Raw genomic sequence first — 10,000 nt, 5'->3', positions numbered from 1 at the left:
ATGTCAGAAAAGAGTGGTGTCAGGAAAGCAAAGAGAGATGGGGAAGCATTATGACTAGCGTATACTTAACACCTGGGGGCTTCGGCCCCCATTTCACGTTAAGGCTTATTGGAGAAGGCGTATATTGTACAAAAAGGGGCTATATGCCCCTTTTTCACTTTAAGGAACTTTTCAAAAGTTCCTACTCGAACATCTGGGACTTCTCCAAGAAAGACCTAACTCATACCAGGGGGCTATAAGCCCCCTTTTTGCTTTAATGCTTTTCCGAGGAGGCGATCCTGACACCAGAAATCAAAAAGGGGGCTATATGCCCCCTTTTCACGTTGAGCAAATAATAAGATCAGAAAGAGACACGAAACGACGTCTGTATGCGTCCCCAAAAGCAATACGCCGCTGGGAAAAGCAATACGCCGCTGGGCTTGGCAGAACCCAGCACACCAAAACATCTGGTGGCAGACGTCGTAATGCCAGACGAATGACGGAAGGAGGCCACCGTAGAAGTAGCTGAGCTGCTCCCTACTGCCTGAAGGTGTCGGCTGGGAAACCACGCTAGTATCCTAGGTAGGGAGACGGGCCTCGAAACGTGGATCGCTCCCCTGGCCATTAGAAGACTCCGCCTAGACCAGCTCAACTCCGAGCTGTAAACCGGTGGTGTACGGCTCTGTCAGACTCGGAGTCCTTGCCATACGGACGCTGCATATAGGAAGGATATGCAGCGTATGACGAAAACACTGAAAGGTACGCCAACGACGAAAGACAACATGTATTTATACATGTAAGACCGTCGTCGCGCTGCTGACAGCAGCTCCCGTCGTTGGCGATGGCAAAAGGACGCTGAAGCGTCAAGAGCATAGTTGATGATGGCAAAGTGAGTTTTACTAGTCGTGCTAAGGACGAGTCCCACGTTTTGGAGCTAATGCTACAGGGACATGATGCCCGAGGTCATGTCCTAGTTACGCAGCGGGTTCCCTGCAAAAACAGGGAGCAGAAACCGGGCGTAGCGAAGCAGAGGGAACATCTGCTTGAGGTTTGTTCCCCACGTGTTTGCCGTGCGTGGCGACCTGTGTCGGCGGAAAGGAGGATCCTGGGATCTGAGGGCCCTCTCTCCTGCGGGAGTGTAGCTGCCCAACACGTACCTTTGGCCTCTGCTTCGTCTAGACAGGCGGCTAGGCGAGAAAAGCAGCCCTGTGCCTAGTCAATCGGCTCGGAACACCACTCGTGGGTTCTATTGGGCGAGGAAGTGAACCTAGGAGTCCGGGGAAAGCCCGGTCGGCCTTTGTTCGCGGACTATATCCCGGGTGCAAGTCCTAACCCAGGCGGAGCCGGGTTCCAATTGAGGGTCCATGGAGGCCGGGACACACGCCGGGACGAAACAGTTTCCAGACAAGTATGGATCCTAAAATTAAATTGACACCGATAGACGCCTCGGTACCCCGCAAGGGGGAAAAGGGAGTAAAGGAGGCTACCGTCGTTGCCCCCGGCAGGACGACGGCAGCGAGTAGAAAGGCTGGGGTGGTCTCACCACCTCAGAAAAAGGCGAAGGAGGTTGAAGCTGGGAAGGGCGCTAAAACGCCCCCCAGCACCAGACCCCCGACGCTACGAAGCAAGGCTACAACATCGAAGCCTGCAGGAACGATATCCCCTGCGCCGACAAAGGATATCAAGAAGGACGGATCGGGGACACCACCCCGTACAACTCCACCGAGGAAGCCAGAGGCCAAAAAGCCGAAGGCAACCTCAGCAGGCAACGCCACGTCTTCGGACGGAGGAAAGGGCCATGAAGTCGACAGCGACGGTTGGGTAACCGTCGTGAAGAAAGAGAAGCCGCAAAGGGCAGAAAAAGCCCAGAAAAGCGGCGAGGAGTTGCCAGGAAAGGTGTCGGCGGAGGCGACACCTGGTCCATCGAACAGGCCTCTCGATAAAATCAATGGAGAGGCCTCGAAACTGTTCAAGGGTATCCGGACCAGCTGTCTTGGAAAAGAATCCAGGCTCAGCAAGGAGACCGGAGCCTTGATCGTAGGCAACGCGGCAGCTCTCTACGAGCTAGTCCAGGAGGTTCTTATCCAGAACTCTTTCCTAAAAGGACAGCTCGCGGCGATCCGGCAAGAGGTGAGAGCCTCCCAGAGGATCGCAGAGAGGGTTGCCCCTACGGTTTCGCAGACGACGGGTTCCCGTCCGACTGCAAAACCTGCACCAGTTCGTGCAGCAACGACTTACGCGCAAGCGGTAAAGGTCGACGCGAATCGAGTTTCCCCAGAAGCGGTAAAACCACCACGACATGTGGTGCGTATTTTCCCGCCGAAAGGGAAAGGACAGAACAGCGACGTGACCAAACAAACTGTTCTGTCACTGGTCAAGCCGGCGAAAGCCAAGATCCGCGTGAGGTCCGTCCGACGCATCCACTCCGGTGGCATAGCCGTCGAGACTGAACGCAAGGAGGATCTAAAGGCCTTCGTCAACTGCGCGAAGCTGAAAGAAGTAGGACTTTCAGCTACTCTACCGACCTTGAGGAACCCTACACTTATAGTGTATGACGTTCCCAAGTCGATGAGGAAAGAGGAGGTTTCTTCCAGTATCTGGAAGCAAAACCTCAGCGATATGACCCAGGGGGATGTGTCGTCCAATCTGAAGGTCCGGTTTGCAACCGGCCCGAAGGAAAAGGACACTGCCAACTGGGTCATGGAAGTCAGTCCGCTGGTTCGCCAGCGGCTGAAGAGCATGGGCAGGGTGTACCTGGGCTGGTCCGCATGCAGAGTGCAGGACTATGTCTCTGTTACACGCTGCTTTAAGTGTCAAATGTTTGGCCACATGGCCAAACATTGTAAAGCAAAAAGCGAGGTTTGCGGTCACTGCTCCGAAGAAGGGCATACCATTGCCTCTTGTACGGCGAAGAGTAAGTCCCCGACTTGCTCGAACTGTAAATCAAGAGGCAAGCAGCACAACCATAAGTCGCGAGACAAAAACTGCCCTGCCTATAAGGCAGCTTTAGACCTAGCAGTATCTCGTACGAATTATGGATAGAAACGACCCGGAGAATCCTCTAAGGCAATTGCGCATCGCGCAGCATAATATGCGGCGTGCGCTAATTGTTCATGGTGAGGTGAGCGAGCTAATGCACACAAAGGAGATCGACGTGTTGCTCATGCAGGAACCTTACCAATTTCAGGGACAGATTCCAGGCTTTGGGCTCACGGCGAAGGTGATTGCCGAGAATGAACGTGCTATGGCCGCAATAGTGGTCAGAAACCCGGACATCTCGGTGGTAAAAATCACACAGCTGTGTGATACTCACACCTCCTGCGTTTGCATTAGCGGACCCTTCGGTAGTTTCTACCTCGTTAGCCAGTACTTTCAATGCTCGGAAGACATTGAACCAAGTCTGGCACGCTTGGAGAGGACACTCGATGCTCTCCAACACCGTCGAGTCGTGATAGCCGCGGACGTCAATGCCAAATCCCACCTTTGGGGGGGAGAAAGCGTTCGACCGGACACGCGAGGCGAGAAACTCGAAGAGTTTATCGCATTACACGACTTGACGATTTTGAACGAGGCTGGGAGTATTCCTACATACTCCAGCCCTGCCGGTGAGTCATGGATCGATGTCACATTATCGACCCCAGACATGGCGACAATTGTGCGAAACTGGACGGTTCACGAGGATTGGACCTCCAGTGACCACCGACTCATTGATTTTGTCTTACAGTTCACGGACGTGAATGAGAATCGAAGCCCACAGCCTCGATTCCGCACGTTGCATGCGAACTGGGAGCGATTTGATCAAGTTCTTCTTGAAGGCGCGAGGCAATTACCCCTCGGCACTGGTTGCCGCAGGGAAGTCGAACACCTAGCACAAGAGGTCGAGAAATCGATCATCGATGCGTGCAATGCCTCAATGCGCCCCAAGAAGTGGCATTCGAAGTCCGTCCCATGGTGGACGGAAAATTTGACGAGAATGAAAGCGCGAGTCTATCGACTTAGACGAGCCTTTCAGCGCGAGAGGAACTCGGAGGAGAGAGCGGCAAAGCAGGCTGAGTATCGAACATCTAGACTCGCCTACACAGCCGCAGTGCGCGCTGCGAAAGCACAAAGCTGGCAGAACTTTGTGACGGAGCAGGGGAATAAAGAGCCATGGGGACTTGTGTACAAGATCGCCCAAAAGAAACTCTGTGTTGAGACTGCGGTCTCTAACATTCGAACGCCGGAAGGATATACGACTGACTGGGAATCGACTGCCTCGCAGCTCCTACAGGCGCTAATCCCGGACGACTCGTCCACGGATGAAACGCCGGAGCAAGCAAACACCAGAGCTGATGCTGCAACCGATCCGCCGACTGAAGACTGTCCAGTCTTCACGAGGAATGAGCTCGGAGCTGCAGTATCGCGCTTAAAGCGAGGCAAATGCCCTGGGCTGGACCGTATAGAGGCCGAGGTAGTTAAATGTGCTTATGGATCCATCCATAGTGCTCTACTTCGACTCTACAACGGGTGTCTAGCGCACGGGGTCTTCCCCGTTAGGTGGAAAATCGGCTCGATCAGAGCAATCTTGAAAGGGCCCGATAAACCACCAACGGATGTCAAGTCGTATAGACCGATATGCCTACTCTCCATCTTAGGCAAAGTGTTAGAACGACTAATGCTTAATCGAATGAGTAATATATTCCTAAACCCAGAACATAGTTCCGATCGGCAATATGGATTCAGGCCTGGACGATCCACGGAAGACGCCGTGGTGAAGCTCAGGGAATTGATATCCCAGCGAGAGGAACGATATGTGATGGGTCTCTCCTTCGACATCGCCGGAGCTTTTGATAATGTTTGGTGGCCAAGCATACTTCAGAAGCTGAAACGCCGGGGATGTCCCCGAAATCTTTATCGACTCATGGTCGACTACTTCGCTGACCGTATGGTTACAATAGTTTCCAAACACGGTAATGTGCGTAAGCAAGTCACCAAGGGCTGCCCTCAGGGGTCGATACTCGGTCCGAGCTGTTGGAACCTAGTCTTTGACGAAGTTCTACAGCTCCTATCAAACGAACACCTGGCTTGCGAGCCAATAGCCTACGCTGACGACTTACTCGTGGTATTCTACGGAAACTCGAGGAATCAGTTGCAGCAAAGAGGGCAAAGAGTCGCGGATACAATTTCTGAGTGGTGCGCCACGCAGAAACTTACACTATCCGCGACTAAGACCGAGATGATTCTCTTGAAAGGAAATCTGGATAGAGAACGACCTCCTGTGATAAGGATAAACGGGAGAAGTGTGGCACTCAAGCAAACCATAAGGTACTTGGGTGTTCACATCGATGCGCGAATGGGAGTAAGATCCCACGTCGAATACTTGAATGCCAAAGTCATGCGAACGTTTTATACGCTAGCAAGACTTGCTCGATCAAACTGGGGATTGGGACACAGAACCATGCGTACTTTGTACAAAGGTCTCTTCGTCCCGATCACGACATACGCCGCCGCCGGATGGGTAGACATGCTCACCTCTGTGACAAGAACTAAACTTGCCAGGGCGCAGAGACATGTTTTGCTCGCCGTCACCAAGGCCTATCGCACGGTATCTACCGACGCGATCACTGTGATCGCCGGGACGATGCCGATAGACTTGGTGTTAGTGGAGCGCGCGTGTGCATACCAGATTAGAAGACAAATCAATATCGAAGTCGGAAATTGTCGAATAAGTCGAGCCGATTTGGCGGCTGGAGAAGTAACCGCTGCTCAGGCGAAAGCCTTGGTGCGAGCGGAACTTCTCAATATGTGGCAAACGAGATGGTCGTCATCGGAGAAAGGTAGGGTCACCTACCGCTACTTCTCTGATGTATCTGACCGTCTCAATGCAAGCTGGGTGATCTTGGATCACTACGTAGTACAATTCCTAAGCGGGCACGGAGATTTCCGAGCCAAGCTCAAGGAATTTGCTTTAGTACCGCACGAGAATTGCGACTGTGGCCAAGTGGAAACACCAAACCACGTCCTATTCGAGTGCCGGAGGTACCGAGACGCGCGAGAACTCCTGAGACAAGCGGCTGAAGAAGCTGGCCATCCGTGGCCGGTGACCGAAGCCGATCTTGTAAAACAAGACCTATACAGGGAGTTCCGGACATATACGCGCTTGGTACTACTTACGAAAGCAGGGCGAAACCAAAACCGCCATTGAACGCAATACGCTACGTAACAGAACGAGAGAAGTCTGCGGACTCTCTCCAATAACCATGCTTGAAAATGTACTCGAACGGATGCTAGGTCATGTGCTTCGGCAATGACCTCCTCGGGCCGGGATACAAGCCCCGCTTGCTTCGGCAAGCGTTCCTGGATTGGGTTGGACTCGAGGTGGCAGCAGGTTTCGACGTCGTTAGCCTCCAAACGCAAAACGACGCGTGAAAAGTAGATGCCCGAACATCAGGCAAAATGTAGTTGCTGGTATAGACCTTCGGTCTGAGGTACAGCAAAGTCCCCAAGTGGCAACGCGCTTGGACAGAATAACGGCTACACACTACATGTCCCTATCTACTGATGGGAGTGGCTGTAGAGCTCTTAAGGCGGTCGTTTGAGGTGTCGGGAGGACTTGCCTAGTATCCGAGACCAGTCCTTAAGCAGCCTACAGTCGAGCAAGCCAGCCACCTTCTCGCGGTTCCCATTGTGAGTACCCTCCTGCAGGGGGAAACCAAGAGCTGCCACTGCGAATGCAGAACGCGCAGGATCAGCCCTGCGGGAACTGCTACTAAGGCAGGGACGGTGAAGGTGCACACCGTTTGGGAGTGTAGCGACCCCACCTACCCGAGCCAACGATCCGTCGATTTCGGACATAAAGAGGAATGAAAAGGAGTTTTATAGAAGGGACAGAAAGGGATGATCGGAGATCCATGTCATGGCGCAAGAAAGAAAGAGGTGTTAGAAAGAAAGAAAGAAAGAGAGAAGGAAAGAAAGAAAGAAAGAGAGAAAGAAGGAAAGAAAAAGAACGAAAGAGACACAAACGAAAAAGGGGCTTTATGCCCCTTTTTCACTTTGAGCAAAAATGGAGATGGCTGGGAATGATCACAAAAAAGGGGCTATATGCCCCTTTTTTGCTTTAAGCGTATTTTCTGATTGATGGGAATGATCAGGGCGTAAGCCCGCCACGACGTCTGTTGCTGATTTTAAAAGCAATACGCCGCTGGACTTAGTCCAATCCAGTGCACCACAACACCTGGTGGCAGACGTCAAATGTCCGGAAGACCGACGGACCGAAAGAAGTGTAAGTAAAGCACCTAGACCTGAAAAGAAAGAAAAAGAGACAGAACTGCAGGCAATAAACATCAAACAAAATCTAAATGTCTCATAACGAAAGAGGTCTCAAAACCCTCAGGGACAGTGGTGTGAGTGGTACACGCCACTGTACGGGTAGCGAACCCGAGGAGCCTGAGCACCCATACCGTAAATCCTCTGTTGGTCGTCGCAACGACCCATTCGCAACTCCTCTCGGTCTTGCCTATGGTACGCGACGGCAGCGGAAACGGGGGGCTTGGCTTTACCGCCCGGCCTGCGAGAATGGCAACTCTTCAAACGGCCCCCAAATCCTAAGCTCTGCTTCGTGGTGATGGGATGAATGGTTGGGGGGGTAGCCCCAACCCCAAGCGAACAACACTGGGGTACCTGCCGACCCCCTGGTGATGGCATGCTCGGCCTCAGGGCACCGTGTGTCAGGCCTGTCCTGGAATGGCGGCTCTTCCTGGACAGTATCAAAACCGACCATACTCGTGGGACTCACATGGATTTCACACAAATTAAACATAAAACTAAAAATAAAATGGCAACGAAAACGGAAATGACTACGGCTGTGGACACGGAAAAAGAAAAAGGAAAAGGAAAAGGCAAAAAGAGCGCTAAGGAAAAGAAACCGTTCCTTACCAAGGTGATCGAAGACAGCTCTACTGATAGCAGTAGCAGCTCGGACGAAAGTGAGGCGATGAGCGCAGCGGAACTCAGATCTTCTGAGAAATGCTGCGCTAAGGAAACAAAAGAGACAAAGACCATCCCCCCTCGCAAGAGGAAGATGGTCGAACAAGAGACAAACGACATTGACACTGACGAGGCACTCACTCAAGTGACTACCAGGAGTATGTCACAAAAGATCCAATCGAGCATACCAAAGCCAATCGAAAGAGTGAAGGCCCAAAGGAGTGAACTTGAGCACTACCTTTTAAATGAGGCAGAAATCGGCAAGACCGAAATTAGCACCATTATGGCAAAATGGGGGGTTATGGAGGGTATCCTCTATAACCTGATCATTGAGAATGAGAAGCTAAAAGCCACGAGTGAGCAGAAGGGCACAGCGCTCTCCTACTCTCAAGTGGCTAGCTTGAATAAGGGGCCGACCTGCCCCCTTAACACCAAAGCCGGACCTGCTCCGGCTACCAGACCGGTGGGTCCGAGGAAGGCAGGCGAGGTCATCCTCGTGAGGCCTTCCAAGGAGACAGACAAGAGGAGTAACGAAGAGCTAAAACGAAGTGTGACGGACCAGCTGAAAGGCATCCGCTCAAAACTTCATGTGAAGGGCATTCGTCAGATGAGGAGCAAAGGGCTCATCATCGAGGTCGAAAGCAAAAAGGATGTAGACCTTATCAAGGGTGCTCCGCTCCAAAAAGCGGGCCTCAAGATTGACGACCCTAAGAAGCAAAGACCATGCGTCATTGTGCATGATGTTGAGAAAGAGTATACCATGGATGAGCTCAAGGCTGAGCTCATACAGAAAAACTTCCAAAACCTAAGCGACAAGGAAGTGGAAGAGCTTGAAAGATGTATTTCTTTCAGGCACTCCTTCAAAGCGAGGGACGCTGAAAAAGTGAATTGGATCGTGGAGACTCCCGGTCCAATTCATAAGGAATTGACGGAAAGGGGTAGAGTATTCATGATGTGGTCTTCGTACCGCGTCAGAGAATACTTAAATTATACCCGATGCTTTAAATGCCACGGGTTCGGGCACCTTGCAAAGCATTGCAGTGCGCCGGACCAATTATGTGAAAATTGTGGTTCCAAGGACCACCTTAAAGAGAAATGCAAAGTCAAAGACGCGCCAAAATGCGTCAACTGTGCAAGGGCGAAGAGGAGTGATGTAAATCACTCAGTTAAAGATAAAAAATGTCCCGTATTTGTACGGTACGCGGACATGGTCAAGTCAAAGATCAACTGGACATGATTATCGCCCAAATCAATGCTCAGAGGTCGGCTGCTGCGGCAGCAAATTTACTAAGCAAGATCCAAAAGGATGGTATAGACATCATCTGCCTGCAAGAACCTTACACCTATGGCAATAAGGTTAGAGGGTATTCCACAAGTGTAACGACGATCCAACCGGACACTGAATCTCCTTGGGTGGCGACTATAATCGCAAATAACAACATACAGGCGTTTCAAGTTAATGCAGACAAAGACCAACACATAATGACAGTACATGTACAATATGGGCAATTTAACTTCTTTTTAGTAAACGTGTACTGTCAACACTCATTGGAGATCGATCCAATCCTCACAAGACTGCAAAAATCACTGGACAAGCTTAAAAACGAGAGAGTATTGATAACAATGGACTCTAATGCACACTCGACACTCTGGTATTCACGACAGACCGACAGTAGGGGAAGGCAAATGGAGGATTTTATCCTCCAAAACAACCTGAACCTACTCAATAAACCAAATCAGACTCCTACATTTTTTACACAAAGAGGCGAATCGAATATTGACTTAACACTGGTTTCGACAAGCCTACTAAACAGCATTTCAGACTGGGAAGTGACGCCTGACTGTAACGTCAGCGATCACAGTTTAATAACAATGAAGCTAGGAAGCAACAATAGAGCCAACAACCAACTCTCCCTCCGCAGCGGATACAACATTCGCAGGGCGGATTGGGAGAGGTTCAATGTAGAGACAAATACCCGAATCACTGACGCCTTTCTGCAAAGAATGAGCGCAGTGACTGCAGATATAGCAGCTCAAAAATTTGCCAGAGTGTTGA

This window comes from Colletes latitarsis, chromosome 14 (genome assembly GCF_051014445.1).
Source record: "Colletes latitarsis isolate SP2378_abdomen chromosome 14, iyColLati1, whole genome shotgun sequence".
Taxonomy (NCBI): domain Eukaryota; kingdom Metazoa; phylum Arthropoda; class Insecta; order Hymenoptera; family Colletidae; genus Colletes; species Colletes latitarsis.
Note: the sequence above shows the minus strand (reverse complement) of the source record.